This window comes from Anas platyrhynchos, chromosome 2, assembly GCF_047663525.1.
Source record: "Anas platyrhynchos isolate ZD024472 breed Pekin duck chromosome 2, IASCAAS_PekinDuck_T2T, whole genome shotgun sequence".
Classification (NCBI taxonomy): Eukaryota; Metazoa; Chordata; class Aves; order Anseriformes; family Anatidae; genus Anas; species Anas platyrhynchos.
Window position 1 is genome coordinate 155,304,485 of NC_092588.1, and position 17,917 is coordinate 155,322,401.

The window sequence follows — 17,917 nt, forward strand, 5'->3', positions numbered from 1 at the left end:
TTGATGCTCGAGGCATGTAGGTAATAATCAAGCTGTGCTAATTTCCAGCAGCAAAAGATGTGACATTAACAATGTCTTCTTAGGACATTTTTTTTTTTTTAGGACTTTTTGCTGTTTCTCATAGGGACAGCACTCACCTGGAGGAACATGGGCAGCGATCAGTTATTTCTTTCTTGTTATAATTGGGAGGAATTTGGACTAGACATGATTTATAGACTGCACAGATCTATTTCGGAGCTTCAGAGAAAGACAGACTGGAAAAATCCCACCAGGCACCTCTAAAAGCTCAGGGCTGCATCCAATGAGCAACTTCAAGAGTACAGTTTACAGCCTTCCTCCAATAAAATCTAGAACCCTCTCTCTCTGGACCTGGGGAGAGTTATATTGCAATAGGTATTTAAGCCAGCAAAAAAAAAAAACATGTAAAAGATCTCCTCGTTCTTCAGGATGGTTCTTACAATGGCTCACCTTAGAGTATGACTCCCAAATGTAGTCACTGAGGAAAAAAAAAGGCATCATCTTAAAACACTCTGGGTAGCAGAGGTTGGTTTCCCACAGCAGCCCCATAGTTAGAGAAATTGAGTTTGCCACTATGAATTGATGGGTCATGGCTGTACAGTGGCATAGCTCCAACCGGAGGCATGGAAGTGCCACACCAGACACAGCCACACAGTTTTGCTTCTCCTTCTGTGAGACGGGACAGGGCATAGCTCCAAACACTCTTCCCCTAGCAGGGGTGTCATGCCTGTTCCTTCATTCCTGAAATCTGGGGTGGTTCTGATCAGAAGAAGAGATGTGAGCACCTGGAGGCCAGTCAGGGATGGACCCTATGCATCGAAGTACCAGGTGACACAGATGATGAGGTTTCAAACGTGACCACTCATTCATGCTCATGGGACTGCAATGTGAGGAGACAGCCTCAGGTTGCACCAGGGGAGGTTTAGATTGGATATCGGAAAGAATTTCTCCATGAAGAGGGCAGCTGGACATTGGAACAGTCTTCCCAAGGAAGTGGTGGTGTTGCCATCCCTGAAGATATTTAAAAGATGTGTGGACATGGTTCTTAGGGACATGGTTTAGAGTTAGACTTAGTGTGTTAGGCTGATGGGTGGACTTGATGACCTTAAGGGTCTTTTGCAACCAAAGTGATTCTGAAATTCAATGGTTTCAGTGGAAGCAAGTCACCCAGCCTGCCCAAAAACCTTCCAATGGCCCCAGGAAGATATAAATCACTTCGGAATTGGAGCCTAGAATTTTACAACTGAAAGGGCACATCAGTGGTCCCAGTACCCAAACCATGACAAGATTTATCCATTAGTGTTGAGATGGGCTGTAGGGTCAGGCTGGGAAAACTGCAGCAAGTGATAAAAATAATCACTTTTCCTGCCTTATAACTTTGATGAATCACCTTAATGTTGACTCTTGTTTAACCACACATAATTAAGAATGGTGTGAATATTACCTTTGAGGAATGGGGTGATAACTCTGTGTGTTTAAATTGAGAGTCAGCACAGTAATGAGTCTGAGAGCACATATATATGGGTTAATCATATTATCCAGAGTGTCTGACTATAATGTGTGTTTTTTGAATTAAGTTATGTATTTCAAATTAACAATCAGCTTCCTTTACTCAATTACAACAATGGTCCTGATAAGTTTGTATTCATATTTGTTTATTTTCCCATGGTGATGTGTTTTGGAGAGTGCACATACATTTTTAATGAATTGAAATTGCCTTGTATCTGATAAGTTATCTTTTTGCTAGGTAATGATATTACAGTGAATCAAATTCATTTATTTGAATTGAATTCAGCCTCCCTCAGTGTTTTGTAAATTACTTGTTTGCTTTACATATATAAATACTGTAAAATATTATATAACATGTTATATATTGGAACTAGATGACCTTTAAGTTCATTTCCAACCCAATCCATTCTATGATTCTATATGATCTTTGCATGTTAAATAAATATTAAACAAACAAACAAAAAATATCTCTGATTTTCACCATACAGATAAGTATTACTGTGGGAATGATATTTCTTAAGACTTGTTCATGCTGCACATATAAGTTAGGCTGCTCTCAAGGGAAGTAGATGGTAAAGTGCATTGGATAGCAGGAGATTTCACTCCTTCCTCTGCCATTGACCCTCCAAGAAGTCCCAAGTAAGTCACTTAGAGGACATTCTTCTACCCTAAGTTTAGCCTCTGGTCTAAATGAGCTTCCCTGGCAATGGAAAGAGTTATCTCCAGAGGGTGATTCAGTTGATGCTAAAATGGGAGGAGGGGAATTAATGACTTGCTGGAAGAGCCTCTCTCCCTAAATTAACATAGCAACCAATAAAAGAAATAAGACAAACTATCTGAGTAAGCTACAAGAGGTGAAAGAACCATCATCTCATTTGCTCTTAACTTAAACAGAATTATGTCTGAATCATCCACTTATGAGTGAAGTCCTTTTAGTACTTAAAAAGGGTTTATAGAAAGATGGAGAGTGACTTGTTACATGGGTACCTTAGAGGGTGGTGAAGCCCTGGCCCAGGATGCCCAGAGGAGCTGTGTCTGCCTCATCCCTGGCAGTGCCCAAGGCCAGGCTGGATGGGGCTGGGGGCAGCCTGGGCTGGTGGGAAGGTGGGAGGGGTCCCTGCCCATGGGGTGGGGGATGTGGGGGGTGTGACGGAGGAATTAGATGGGCTTTGAGGTCCCTTCCAACCCAAACCATTCTGTGATTCTATTTTTATATGAAAAACAGATTTGGCCATAAGTTTCAATCCAGACATACCCTCATTCAAGGGAAGGGAAGGGAAGGGAAGGGAAGGGAAGGGAAGGGAAGGGAAGGGAAGGGAAGGGAAGGGAAGGGAAGGGAAGGGAAGGGAAGGGAAGGGAAGGGAAGGGAAGGGAAGGGAAGGGAAGGGAAGGGAAGGGAAGGGAAGGGAAGGGAAGGGAAGGGAAGGGAAGGGAAGGGAAGGGAAGGGAAGGGAAGGGAAGGGAAGGGAAGGGAAAGGAAGGGAAGGGAAACCTTTTGATGTAAACTTGCTCACAAACATCCTTGTTCCCAGCCAGATCTAGTTACAGGCTATGAAAATAAATCTTTTTACTATAGGAAGCGTATAATAAACTTTAGCTGCACTAGTTCTGCCTGATCAGTGCATGAACAAATTAGGAGACAAGATGAGATGTGAGGGAAAAGACTTTTACTAAACCATTTTTAAGAAGCAAATGTAGCAAGAACTGCAATGTGCAGCTCTATGCAACTCCCAGTCCAGCTGCCTTAACATCTTAGCATCTATTGTCATTTCAAACACCGTGGGAGCATCCTGCCCAGCCTTAGAATTTCTGCTGCTTCTCACAAATACTGTATCACTTCTGCTGGCCACCCACAAATATCCATGTAGGGCACCAATGGCTGCGCTCAGGCAACTGAATCCTGCCCTAAAGCTCCCTGGAGCTCATGGAAAACTGCTGTTTGAGTTAAATGGGGTGTATTTATGGACTATCTAAGGAAGGGCACTGTACGGTCAGTAATGAGCATTTTGGGATACTCAGATTTCTATAAACTTTTAGAAAGTTGCAAGTATCTTTGGGAATAAAAAGAGTATTTTAAGCAATGGAAGAGTTTCATAGTGCCAAACAAAGAGGAAAGCATCTGGGCCTTGAAGCAGACTGTGAAATCTCACTCAAAGCTGAATTAAAGCTAGCATTGAGGTTCAAAGTTGTGCAAATTTCACAACATTTCGATCCAAAATGATGGAAATAAGTACTGAAAAACTATCTCTAGTTGTCACTCTGATAAATGCTTAGATCTTTCCCTATGTTCAATTGTGTATAACACAGTCCACATGGAATACACCAAATTAGGTCAAAGATTCTAATTCTATGCATCTCTCTTGCACATTTAAGACACTGATCAACCTAAGCACAGATAAGCCTATCAGTACCAACAGAAGTTGGCTAGACTTCAGCATTTATCATATTCTCTACAGAGTGATTAATGAAGCCAGATTCCATTATGGCATTCAAATACATTCATATCCACTAGGTAAACAGAGATTTTGCTTGTAAGGCTAGTTGCACCATTCTGATTTTCATTCAAGTTATTAAAAAATGTGAATGAATGAGGTTACTGAAAATTAGAATTTTCATCCTAAGAGAAACACTTCCAAATTTTTTTTTTTAGCCTGCACTGGTGCCAAATACTTCACTCTGACAACATGTAATATTATTGGTTTAATATTGTTATTACTGAACAGGAAACATCAACATGAGAGACAAAGATAAACTGTTAATTTATTTTTGAAGTGTTTCATCAAGTAGATACATTTCGGCTGGATACCAAATTTCACTGAATCAACATTTTTCACTTAAGCAATATTGCCTCAAGTTTAAGACATAGGGTAAAAAGACATATAGGGTAAAAAGCTGTCTTCAGAAGAGCAGGCACATTCATAATTTACTCTTGACATAAATTAACTCCAGGTTTCTGAACAGTTAGGTTGCATCCAAATTAGTGATTTAAATTTCAACAGGCTTTCTCTTGGGTGTCACTTTGCCTGTATCCATATTTGGAGCTAGGCAGAAAGCACTGCCATGGGTGAAATTAAGTCAATTTTTCTAAGTGGAACCAAAGCCAAAGCTGCACACTATGACATGGGGTAGAGCAGCCCTTTCACAGTATGGGTTCACAATACCTCCCTTAGGAGAAAGCACATTATTTATGACGTGTCCCTCATAACAACCTTTTAGAGACAGAATTGAACATTTCTGGAAAGGCCATGTAGAAAGATAACAATGTGAAAAGCTCACCTGTTAGGTGATCAGGTTTCCAAGAAGAAGCAATCGGTGCCATACACGATAGTAGTTAAGAAAGTTTTGCCCATCTTGTAACGGGCAAAAACTGAGTTTCAGAATCTGTCTGCCCATGACTAACTTTCTTTCAATGATTTATTTATTTATTTATTTATTTTGCACCAGAGGACATGACACAACAAAATATTAAGATTGTCTTGATTTCTTCTGTTTTGGACCAAAGGTTGAGATAGCCCCGAAATGCCTGCAACCACTGCAGGAACAATGGGTGGCCATGACAAGACCTTTATATCAACGAAAACATATTCCCAAAAGAATTCAGTGATCCTTAGTAGCATGTGTCAGGATCCACGGTAAATTCCAGCAAAACTGATGTTGAGTATTTAACCTTCTTTCTGATTGTAACACATTAGCATTCCTGAAACAGGTGACATGGCAGACAGGGAGAAAGGGAGTTCCAACATTAGTACTGATGATAGCAATTGCAGTTTTGTTGGACCTCCAATATCCAATTCAATCTAAACTCCACCATTATTTACTTGTTAAGTGAGATCTTCCATTGCAAGCACTTTGGGGTGGGACACACACAAGTTTATTTTTGTAATATATTTGGAGTTTCTCCTTTGTGGAAATCAATACTAGCTATTTTATTCAAGCATTTTGACTATAGAATAGAATAGAATCATAGAATCATAGAATAGAATCATAGAATCATTAAGATTGACTTCCAAGATCATCTGGTCCAACCGTCCCCCTATCACCCTTGTCACACACTAAACCATGTCCCTTAGCACCGTGTCCAACCTTTCCTTAAACATCCCCAGGGACGGTGACTCTACCACCTCCCTGGGCAACCTGTTCCAATGATCTTGTGTTGGGTTGATCTCATATTGGGTTTTGCACTGATAAAATGTGATTGTAATACATTGACTGAAAGATGCATGGGCAAAGCATATAGCTTCACAAAGATCATAAAGCCAGATGGGATCCATATGTCATCTCTCTATGCCTATGCAATGCACAGACTTCAGTCATTATGGGTGCTGGATTAAACACATATTTGCATATCTTTTGGTCAGGTCAGTGGAAGAAGAAGAGGAAAAAGAGCAAACGGGATTAAATCACTGTTACACCATGCATTACGGTCAGAAAGCCATGGTGGGAGGACCAGTGTGCCTTCGCCCTCAGCTTCATTTCTCTAATCCCTCAAGACAATGCATTTATTTTTGAGTGTAAACCCATTGTTACTCTGGCATGTAACATACAATTAAATCTCACTTACTCAACTGGGAATTTCACTTGCCATAAGATCCTGAAAACAACCTGTCTTTTTTCCCCTAAATGTGTCTTGCAGTAAAATAACATTTGTACTTACACATTTATCTTCATGAACCTCACAAAAACATCCTTGTCTGAGTGAGCCAAAAGTGACTAAAAGGCTGAATTTGGCAGGACAAATCAGCATCACATAGCTCTTTTGAAAATGGAGAGTGCTGTAACATCAGAGTGTTTGCCATGAAGTTACTCATACTCCATCTCAAGTAGAGTTTTCTTATTTTTACACCAAACTACCTTAGTCCAAAAGGTGTGTTACAGCATTACACTAAGGGAAATAATATTCCTTAAAGTCTACCAGATCTAAAAAAGAAAGAAATCTGGGTATGTACAGAGATATCAGATTACTGTGTATTAGTCTTTCTCTTCCCATTAACATTACATCCATAGTTGAAAAACTTCAAAACTTTCACTTTTCTTTCAGGGACAACTGATTTCTTGCTGGTCCTGTACACACACCTCTCTCCTACAGAGCCTCTGGGTATAAGGGTGACTCGTAGGTTGCCTTATCCTCTCTGTGAGGTGCACTGTAAATTGCAATGATAAACTGAAACAAGCCTGTGTGAGTACATGCCATCATTGTCAGACACAAGGATGCTAGAAATTCTTAAACGGCACAGGAATACATAAAATCTGTAAAAGTCATGGGAGGTCAAGCCTTTGCAGGGGCATATATGTGACAACAAAATGCATTTCTCTCTCATAAAGCTGCTGATCAAGGACAGATCTATAGATTTCAAGACTGCTCTTCCAAGACTTCACCCGTTCCAAATCTGCCTCAGTCACGAGGCACTAAATTACACACTCCAATAACAACACTACTGCTGCTGAAATGGCACAAAACTAAAACAACAGTGCAAAAGAAGGAAAAGTATTTGAGAGAGAAACAGCTTTTAGAGTACAAACAAAACAGCACATAGCTTTAGCAGAGCCCCAGTCTGGGGAAAAAAAAAAATAAATAAAAAAGCACTATAAAAGGTAACGGTTAAACAGCATGATAGAAAACATTACAGAGCATTGTTTAGCTCCTTCCCACATCCAATGCTTTCACAGGGTTTTGGCACACAGGTGCTAAAAAAGAGCAGAGCATCAATTTTTGTGTGCAGAAAGAGGGTGCAGGGAACTTGGGAGCAGCAGCACTGAGATGTGTGAAAAATCAATCCCAGAATTGAATGCAATTCAGCTCACTGTCACTTCTTGGATGCTTATGTTTTCACTTGAATAAGCATGGAGCTGCCTTGCTCACATCAGAAAGAGATGCTGTGAGAATGGCTACTTGTATTAGACCTGGTCCAGAAGCTCTCAAGTAAGTTCAGACTTAAATTGACCATGTGTTGACTGTGTAAGTGCTAAAAGGCATTCCTGACCCTCAAACAGCCCTTATTTAGTCTTTTTAGATTCCATCTCAAGGGGATATTACACACCTAGATTAGAGGGAGGTTTTTGAGCCATTTCTTCTTTATCACCACTTCCTCCCTGAAGATTTTATGGTGCCAGTCGGGTCCCACAATCAGAACTTTGGGATCTGGTTGTACTGACTGTAATGGAATTACACTTGCTGAAGCCTACAGACCTGCTCAGCTCACCCTAAATTAGGTGTTTAAATCTGCCCATCTGAACTCTTTTTGGGCTTCATGGGCTTTATTTACTAGATTTTCCCTGACCGCAAAACCAGCTCAGATGTTCAGGTGCCCAGATCTTGAAACAGGCCTCACCTTTAAAATCAAGTAATACAGATCTGGAGCTCAGGTTTATTTTGGTACCTAAGCAGAGGGACACATGTTTAACAGGTGAACTGTTTAACAGGCCACTATTTTTCTAACATCACTTGGGTACCAGTTCTGCATCATTCACGTAGCCAGGAGAGAAGTGAGATGAATGGGTTAAGTGTCTTCAGACCATGCCTAAGTAACCTGTGCTGTCCTGAGTTCAAGACAAAGACAGGGTGAGATTTTCCCTAATCAGGACAAATGTTCACATTCTGTGGCTTTCTAGATTTCTTCCTAGATTTCCTTCCTAGGATAAGACCTCAATCACTAAGAAGCATTAAACAAAAAGCACACGCACATCTTCCTCCCCAGCTCTGCATAGGGCATCGTCTCATAAGTGTTAATTACACCTTGAGCCAAAGCTGCCTTTTTCCCACAGCCTCACTCATTTGAGGATCAGTTGTTTGCACATGCAAAAGCAGGACTGATGACATCCAGGGAGGGCAGAACCACAAAAGTGCCTCCAGAGTAAATAGGCAGCCCAACAAAAGGATGCTGGGCTGCAATTGCAGACATGGGCATGAGTGGCTCCACTTGCTCGTTCCCATATAGGTGTCATGTTATTTATGATGTTCTAGAGCATCTCCCCCAACCTCCAGAAAAGGACTGCTCTATATGGCATGTCTGTCAACCCAGGAGGAAAGTCATGAATGCCTAAGGCTCATCAGGTGGCAATAGATGCCTAAATAGGAACTAACATCTCTAAGAACCTGTGCTAGGCACCTGCACTTTTTCCTAGTTCTATTCTTTGGTGTCCAGCACAGGGAGTCTGTAATTGAGTTAGGAAGGAAAGTGAAATCCACTGCTGGCGTGCAGTAGCTCCTGGCAGAGCCAGGAACAGAACAAAGCTATCAGCAGCCACTTGCTTTGCTTGCATGAAGCCAAGACCTGCATTTTTGTTGCTGCCTGCCAATCACTGAAATTGGCTAGTGACATGACAGAGCACTGTGTGAATGAGAGGATAATGCTGCTGGCTTTGTCTGTGAAAGCTGAACTTCCACCTCAGAGGCAGGACAGCTGGGAAGACACAAAATCACTTTTTAAAAATGCATTGCAAAGCTAGTTGAGGAGAAGAGCCCAATCCAGTTGGTCCTCGAAGCACATTGAATGCTCTGACAGCTTCAGGTGCTTTGAATTTCAGCATCCACTTGCAATAACTGGTGATGAAGTAAGGAAGAGATGTCTGAATGTGGCTAACATAGCCTCTGAGCCTGCACAATGTCTTGCTATGTTTGCTTTAGCAAGCAAAGATATTCCAGGTTTGATGGGGCCATCACAAAACCCAGGTTTCACTGGATATTGCCATCTCTTCTTCCTGGATATTTTGACTGAGTGGATTTGGCTAAGCTCAGTCTGAAACTGCAGCACATCCAGAAATGCTGGTATTATCTTCACCAGGTGAGAATTAAACCCAATACTCTCTTCAAATGCCAGATTTTCTTCATTGCACACACTGAAAACAGCCCCACACATTGGCCTGCCCACAAACACCCAAGCAGACGGCAGCCCAGTAGATGTAGCACACCAGATGAGGAGTTAACTCCCATCTCTATGGCAGATGTGCTGTGAGACCCCTGTGAGACTTTACTTCATTTTTGTGTGCCCTCTATTTCGACAGAGGTAACACCTTAACTGTTGCTTGAATGGTCTGGAAATAGTTGTCAGCTCTCTGTGCTGCACAGAATATAATTTGCTTGAACTGTTACACACATGTTACTGCAGCAGATTAATGAGTAATAATATCAAATTTTCAAACTTCACAGGACACCAAAGTTAAAAACAGGAAATCTGGAACATATAAGTGAAACTCATCTGTTTTTAGTGTTGCCACTTTCTTTGATTTTTAGAACAAAAATTGCTACAATTTTCTTTAGAGACAAGCTTGCCAAAAAAAAGTGATTTTATTAAGAATCATGAACTTTCTCTTAAGTTTAACTCCAGATTCTTGCAAACCTGTTGAACAGTCCAGGTTTGCTTCAAATTGGATGCAGATTTCTCCGGAAAGGTCATGAACCTTTGTAATACCTTTATAACCATACCAGCTTTAGAAAGATTTCTGGGGAAAATTGAGTGCCTAAAGGCTAAACTGCATCCTGTTTTAAAGCTCACATGTTGAGGTCATATTTATAGGGTATAAATTACCTTTGTCTGTTTGTAGGTCTCTGACCTTTAAGCCTTCAATGTAAAATCCTGTAGTTTTTGGCTTAAAATAAATTAAAAAAACACAAGCCAGGTAGTTAAACAGATAAAATGATGCTGCTGCAGCAGCAGCACACAGATGTTGTTATGCTCCTGCAAAGTTGTCCTTGGTAATCTCCAAGGTGTCTATTCTACTCATTCGCCAAAAACTGCTTTATATTTAATGTTAAAATGAGAACCTGTAGTGGGGGGCATCTTTGCCCATCTGTTTCTCCTCCAAAGTTCTCAGCATTTTAGGAGACCAATAAAAATAACAAAGAGATAGGAGCCCAGTTTTCTCAGAAGGGACTAGGATTTTGGGTCTGTTCTAAGAGAAATGGCTTCTTCCCAACAAGGTGTGCATAAAAGTCCACCATGTGTTGGCGTATAACAATATACAGCCTTGCCTGAGAGTCCATAGAGTCAATAAAGCTGCTGGAACATACTGCAAAGAGCTCGGGGCCAAAGCTGTGCTAAATGTGCACCTCCTAAATGTTCCTCTTTGAAGTCTTTGCATTTGATGTGTCTCTAAAACTGCCTTTGGGTCTGATTCACTGAAATCACTCAAAGCTTTTTCCATTTCCTCCATCCTCTTTTTTAAGCTGTAAACACATGCCCTGGAATCTCCTCGGGAGACAGAGGGAATGATTTGGCCTTCTATGAACTTTCACTGTCCTTTTACTCCCACACTTGAGGGTGCCTGTGACAGACAGCTCAAGTGTTAACTTGAAGATCCTGAGGGTTTCTGGTGCAGGCAGCAACCCTGAATGCTCCTGGCCACAGCTCCTGATCCCAGCTCTACTGATCCCTGGCCCCCTCCATGTACCCCCCTCTCCCACTCAAGGCCCCACAAAGTTGTGGTGTTACCTCACTGAGCTCCTCCTAACCCTGGCCTATCTGGTCCTTCAAGACGAGGAATTTGATGAAGAAGATGGAGGTGATGACAGGGCCTCCAGCCTCTCAGCAATACAAACACTTGTGGTTGGCATCTCCCAGCTCTCTGGATGCCTCTGGGGAGCAACAGGCATTGTCAGGGATGTCTCACTTACCATCCTACTGTTATGCTTTCTCTACCCGTGTTTGAGCCCTTGACCCTTACACCCTTTCCCTTTTCTCTTCTTTGGTTGTGCCCATAATTATTTCTCCTCCTTGACTCTTTTTTCTCCAGCCTGTTCCCGGTCCAGGAGCACTCAATGACCAGGTTCCCCCTCACACGGATAGGTAAAGAGAAATCAGGTAAAGTGTAATACTTTGTGTGACGTTAATGTTTACCTGTGTTGCTGACATATTATTTATAACAAACTGTGAAAAATTATGACTCAACAGAGGCCACAGAAATATATGAAAACATCTCTTCCTGTATCTGCAGTTCCTGGGTAGTGACTGTAACTGATTCATTCTTGTGTCAGCCAAAAAGAGAAGGGAAGGGAAAGGAAGGGAAAGGGAAGAAAAAAAATGGAAGGAAAAATGCTTCCAAGAGCTAAATCATATATCACAAGGCTCTTTTGGGGTATTATTTTAGACAAGAAACATGTTTTAAAAGAGGAGTTCTTGTCCTCTGAATAACAGAGTCATAGTGATCTTCCAGAAGGGTTGTAATTGGAAATCTACTAGGAAGCCAAAAAAGACAGCCTAAAAACCTGGTGTTCCAATGCAGAGGAAAGACTGGAATGACAGATAAAATGCAGTGAACATGTAGGGGGAACCAGTCTCTCCAAGAAAGAGTATCCAACCAGATATATCAAATAGCTGAGGTAATTCAGCAGGGCCTAACCTGTCTGACAGTTTCTTCTCCATGGGATTCTGGATCTCTTTTCTGAACAAGATCCTGTGGCAATAACAGGTTGTGTGCTAGGTCTCACCAGCCATTCAAACACATGGACATTGCTGTAAGCCAGTTGAACCTTCATGTTCAAGTTCCAACAAAAAATGCAACTTAATCCAGTGGATATGTGACTTACTATTTCCAGCATAAAACAGCAGATGTTTTAGACTCCAAGACTCAAGGTTGGTTTCTTTGGACAGAGGGAGTCATTCTCAATGGTCCTACAGGGGAGTAGAAGTACATTTGAGTGGATGGCTTCAAATACATGATTTACTTGCCAGACTTTAGGATGAAACCTCAGTACCAAGAGCCTTTTCTCTGGAGTAACTGAAAAGGCTTTGAACCACCATTGTCAGAAGTTAGGCAAAAGAGTGTTGCAGTGCTAAGGACTGCTTATTCTTATCTCTGACAAATTCCCATCTTGCTATTTCCATTAACATGATTTTCTCCTCTCCTTTCCCCATTCTTTCTTGTCTTCTTTTAGCATAAAAATGAGCCTGCTAGACAATGCATTCACAAGTTAACACAGTGCAACAGACTGCAACTACATTAAGAGCAACTAACAGGAAGGTTTTATATCTATGCTCTGGGGAAAGAGTAATGAAATAGAGGCACAGAGCTCTCCACTGCTGTGAAGCAAAGAAGCTTCAGCTATAAAAAGAATCCCTTTACACACATATATAAAATAAAATACAGTCTGAAAGCCTCTCTGCTTGGAGAGGAGCATTAAGCAGCACATAAACACCACAATGATGAGAGACTGGACTGGAAGTGTCCAGAAGAAAGGTGGTGAAAACGAGGTCCTCAGCGTGCCTCCTAAAACCAGCCCTGTAGATGGCACACATAGACATGATGGAGCAAAGGTGGTTTATCTTGTCAAGCCTGGTCCCAGGGCTGGCTTGCTTCATGTGGCCAGCCACTTCATATGTGGCTTTCCCCAGTGGTTTGGAAGTTCTTTCAGAATATCACAGGGAGAAATGTAATCAGATAACTGTTACTTCATTCTCTTAAATATCTTGAATGACCTATGGAGGCTTTTTGTACAGGCTGCAGCTACAGTAGTGAAGATGTTTACCAAAATACCCGTGTAGTCTTAGGATCCTGGGCCAGGCCTAAAAGTAGGGTTCTGGAAGTGTGAATGGCAGAAGAGATTTGTCACGCATCATCAGCATCTGTCATTTTCCTGCTATGCTTGGTGAAAGCCCAGCAGCTTCTGGTAACAGCATTTCTCAGAGAGATGATTTGGAGTTTGTTTGGAGACATCAAGAGCTCAGTCCTTCATATCCTTGGCTGCAATGATAATTGCTTCTGATAAAAACAGGGGTCTTGCTGCCTGAGTTTTTCTTTGCAAGTCAGCACTGGTTCTTACTATGTTGCTCTTAGTTTGAAGAGCCTCTTAACTACTTTCCCTTTTTATTTTTATTTTTTGGAGAAAGTACTTCTAGGGTGCAATCATGTCACCTCTCAATCATCTTCCTGACAAACTGAAGAGACTGAGCTCATTAAATCACTTATCAAAAGTGTTTTCCCCAGTCTTCAAAACATTTCATGTGTTGCCTCTTCTCCTGCCTGATTGGTTTATCCATGTCCTGACACCAAAACATGCCAGTGTGGGTCTGTTCAATGCTCTCAGCTAAGCTGTTTTTTCATAGAAACTGCTCCTCTCCCAGTACACCTGAAAGGTTGATCAGTGCCTTCCTCCTGCCCACTTGCCCTTCCACCAGGTCCCTGTCTGTGACTACCAGTGCAGACTGGACTGCTCAGACCTGTACTTATTAAATCTTCAGTGTTTTCAAAAGACTGTAATCTATTCTTCAAGAATTACCTGCATTCCAACATGCAGCGGATTGCATATGTCTGTAATAACAAGACCATTAGCACAGACCTAGCTGAAAAGCAGCCAAAATTCCCCTCTCTAAGTGTCTTGTCTTCATTATTATTTATAGGTGCTTCATCATTTTGACACCCACACATTTTATCAGCTGTGATTGCATATTTACTTTTGGATCATTAATGACACTGTTGACTAGTGCTGGGCTCAGTGCCAATTTTGTAAAATGCCAGTATAGTATCTCAAAAAGTCGTTTTGATAACTGTAGGAATACTATTTCCCTTGCTCTTTATCACTTGAAAGTGTTTCTACAGAAAAGAATATCTACTCATATGATCTCATTGTCCAAAATATTGCTCAATACTAATTAAAAGCATCTCAAAGATTCTTTCATCTATTTATGCACAAAGATTTCCAATTTCCCTTTATCAAGTGTCCAAAAAGACCTATGGTCAATAAAGCCATGATGACAAACATTATAATTGCATTGCTATCCTGTGAGTCTTTGCTAATCAAATCCCATATCAGCTTTTCCATAATTTTCCCCAGGGCTCAAAATCCAATAAACTGGCATGTAGTTAACTGGATTATCTGATACTTAGACATCTAAAATTAGTTCCTTGCTGAGTTTTCAAAAATACCATGACACATCCCATTGAATCTAGATAAGATGAAATGCTGAAACATTTCCGATTGTTTGGGGTTAATCCACTTTCGAAAACACAACACAGGGCCCCAGCACATGGGTTCTGGCAGACTTAGCTGCAATGAAGCCAGTGAGGTTGAATAAAAGGTGCTCTCAGCACCTCAGCCATGTAAGCATCTTTACATAAACTTAATTTCCTTTAGCTCCCTATATAATTATATAGCCTTTTCATTGCCATAGTGACCAAAATACTATACTCTAAGAATAACCTTATGACTTAAGTGACTGCATTTGGAATTAATCTTTCATCTATGTCTCTGGTTTGCTCTGCATTAATCCCCACAGCTCCTCATTTCACACTATAGCTGCAAACCCAAGCAAGCACAAATGTGTGAACTCGTAACCATGAAGGAGTTTCAAGATAAGTCTGAAACTTACCACTTGAATTTATGGATGAGTTAGCCTGCTTCTTTCACTGTGAACAGTTTGGCTTACTGCTTTAGGGAGCTCTGCTCACAACTCAAGACTTACACTCCCTCTCTCATGAGAGCAGAAACACTTCTCAGACACTGAAAACTATTTGTGACCTTTCTCTTTCTCTTTCTTTTTTAACAGAAAAGCTTCAGATCTTCAGATAGGGCCTAGATCTAGGGATATTTAAAAGCAGAAGTATACAAATAAAACTGAATTCTGTTCTCCTTAAATCTAGGGTTTGTGTTCTGCTCCTTTTGGGGTCCTGAACTCTACTATTTCATGTTTACTACTGCCGAGGTTATCACAGATTATCACATCCCCAAGTATTTATGATCAAAATTTAAGAACTGCATATCTTGACAAGACTTTGTCCTAAAAACCCACACGGAAAAAAAAAAAAAAAAAAAAAAAAAAAAAGCTGTCAAAATCCTACCACAAGTCTTAGGAAAAAGCAGGGGAAAAAATCTGTAGAATGTATGTTTTTTTTCTAAACTCCCCATTTCAAATCATAGACAGTGGAGTTTTTAGTGTGGTCTCAGAGCTCATTGAAGAGGAAAGTATAAAAATCAGTAGATAACTTTTTGGAAACTTTAAAGAAATCTAATTCCTGAAAGCAAAAAGCATACACATCACTGTGGTCATAGCAAGGCTGAGAGTCTTTATCCGGGAAAGGTTTAAAAATTACATATAGTGTGGTCACTACAGTCCTCTCTATCAAACATTAGGGTACACATTTGCTGCTACATAAACAGGCAAAACTGAAGTTATCTTCTCAGCTATGTTCCAGTCAAGAGACAAACATCCCACCCAGATCCAGCAAGAAGAGAAAATAAATCCTTAACCCAGCCAAGACAATATTTCCCTGTGTGTTCTTGGTCAAGGCAATTCATGGTAGAGAGAAAGTGTTTGATACTCAATTTCTGCTATCTCTAGAATGTGGATAGAGAGACTTACTTGCCGTATAACAAAGCTCAGAGGGTTAGGCAGGCTTTGTACCATGCCCTGGAGACACCATGTTCTATACTCAAGCTTATTTTCTGTAGCCTTTGATCCTGTTGTTATTACCATTTCATCTAGCAGTTATATAAATGAATGTTAAGCTACATGACTGCATAATTATACAGAGGAGGAAGAAAACACAGAAGCCATGATAAATAAGTTTAATTGGCTTTAGAGCACTGAAACATTAAGCTGAAAGAGAAGCCCCTCAACTATTATAATCTGGGCCTAGCAAAGGTGTTTAAGAGTCGTACTTGGTGCATAAGCAGAGCCACGAGAAAGCTGAAACAAATTCTGAAGTTGAAGTAGCTAGAAAATATGTAGGTGTAATACACTTTTTAGATGGAGGGCTTCAGGAGAATAATGGATCCATAAGGTTAGGAGTCAAGACAAGATGTTATCTCTTTGCATCAGTCCTTGTGAGGACAGACACAATGGACCTTGATCTGTATTTTGTCTTCTGTGCAAACTGCTGGCTCCACAACCCCTCCAAACCTTGTCATCTTCTCTCAAAGGTTGTCCTGGAAAATCAGCCTGACTTGGAAACAGCAAATGTTGGAGAACAGCAAAAAAGTCAGATTAAAAACTAGTTAATAGGTTTGGTTTATGTCTTTTGAACTACTGCAACTACAAATTACAGTTCTGAACACTTTAAGTGTAGCCAAAATTAGACATCCAGCAGTTTCAGCCTTCTACAGTACTTTGGGTTGGATAGACAGATACTCCAAGTCCTTCTTGCGCTTGAAAAGAGACTTCCACAATAAGTGTATTGTGACCCTATGTCTTCCAGTACATGTTTCTCTTCAACAAAATCTGGAATTAGTCACTGTTACAACCGGATACTACACTACCAATAACACTACAAAGGATGACAGTGTGCAATAATGGGAAAACAACAGAAGTGAAAAATGAATGTATCCTACCTAGAACAAGACCAAGTGAAATATCACTTGAGAAGAGAGGGAGAGGATGAGGAAAGGAAGTCATAGCAAATTTGCAGAGGAGCCCAACTGAATGAAGCAATGCCACAAGACTAAGTGTTGATACATGTCAGCATTAAAAACCACTATCCAGCAGTTTAGGTTGGATGTTAGGAAGAACTTCTTTACCGAAAGGGTTGTTAGGCATTGGAACAGGCTGCCCAGGGAAGTGGTTGAGTCACCATCCCTGGAGGTCTTTAAAAGACGTTTAGATGTAGAGCTCAGTGATATGGTTTAGTGGAGGACTGGTTAGTGTTAGGCCAGAGGTTGGACTCGATGATCTTGAGGTCTCTTCCAACCTAGAAATTCTGTGATTCTGTGATAAAAAATAGGTCACCTGTTGTTTGTTTGTTTTCTTCTTCTTTTTTTTTTTTTTTCTTGTGTATGTTTTTTTTGTTTGTTTGTTTGTTTTTTTCTTTTTAGTCTGTAAATTCCCACCAGCAGGGCACTTGTGTGTCAGTGTTTCTTTCCACAGTGGAAAAAACCTGCTGTTTAATGAGCAACATGCATCACCATCATGGGCAGAGCTCCCTTCCCACACCCATCGCAGACCGACCTGGAATCAGAGCCCAGTTCTCTGTGAGCACATCAGTACTAACCCCAGCACCCTCTCCCCAGGTCCCCAGCCAGAATCTGTCGCTCCCACCAGCGGTGGCTTTCACATCCTCCACCACCAACCTCAGCCAAAACCTTCCCAGCAGCTGACGGCTCCTTTCATTCCCTTCTGACAGATGGCTCATATCAGAATAGCCGTCAATTCAAAAATAGAACATAGCCCATTGATGACGGCATGATGGAAACAGCTCATGGCTGTCCTTCAAAGCTGGTGTTCATCGTCCACTCCCACAAACCTTGCTCGTCCAGGCAGACTGCTTGGTTCGAAATATTGCCCATGCAGTCTGAATGCTGTCACTGACAGTGCTGTTGCGTCATGCATGTTTAGGATAGTCAAGCACCTCTTCTCCCAGCCACTACCCATATAGCAACGGCAGGGTCTATTTTGTGTTTATTTCCTGCCTCCAGTCTTTCCATTTGTTACGTTTGGCTGTATTCCATGCACAGCTGAAGAGCCAA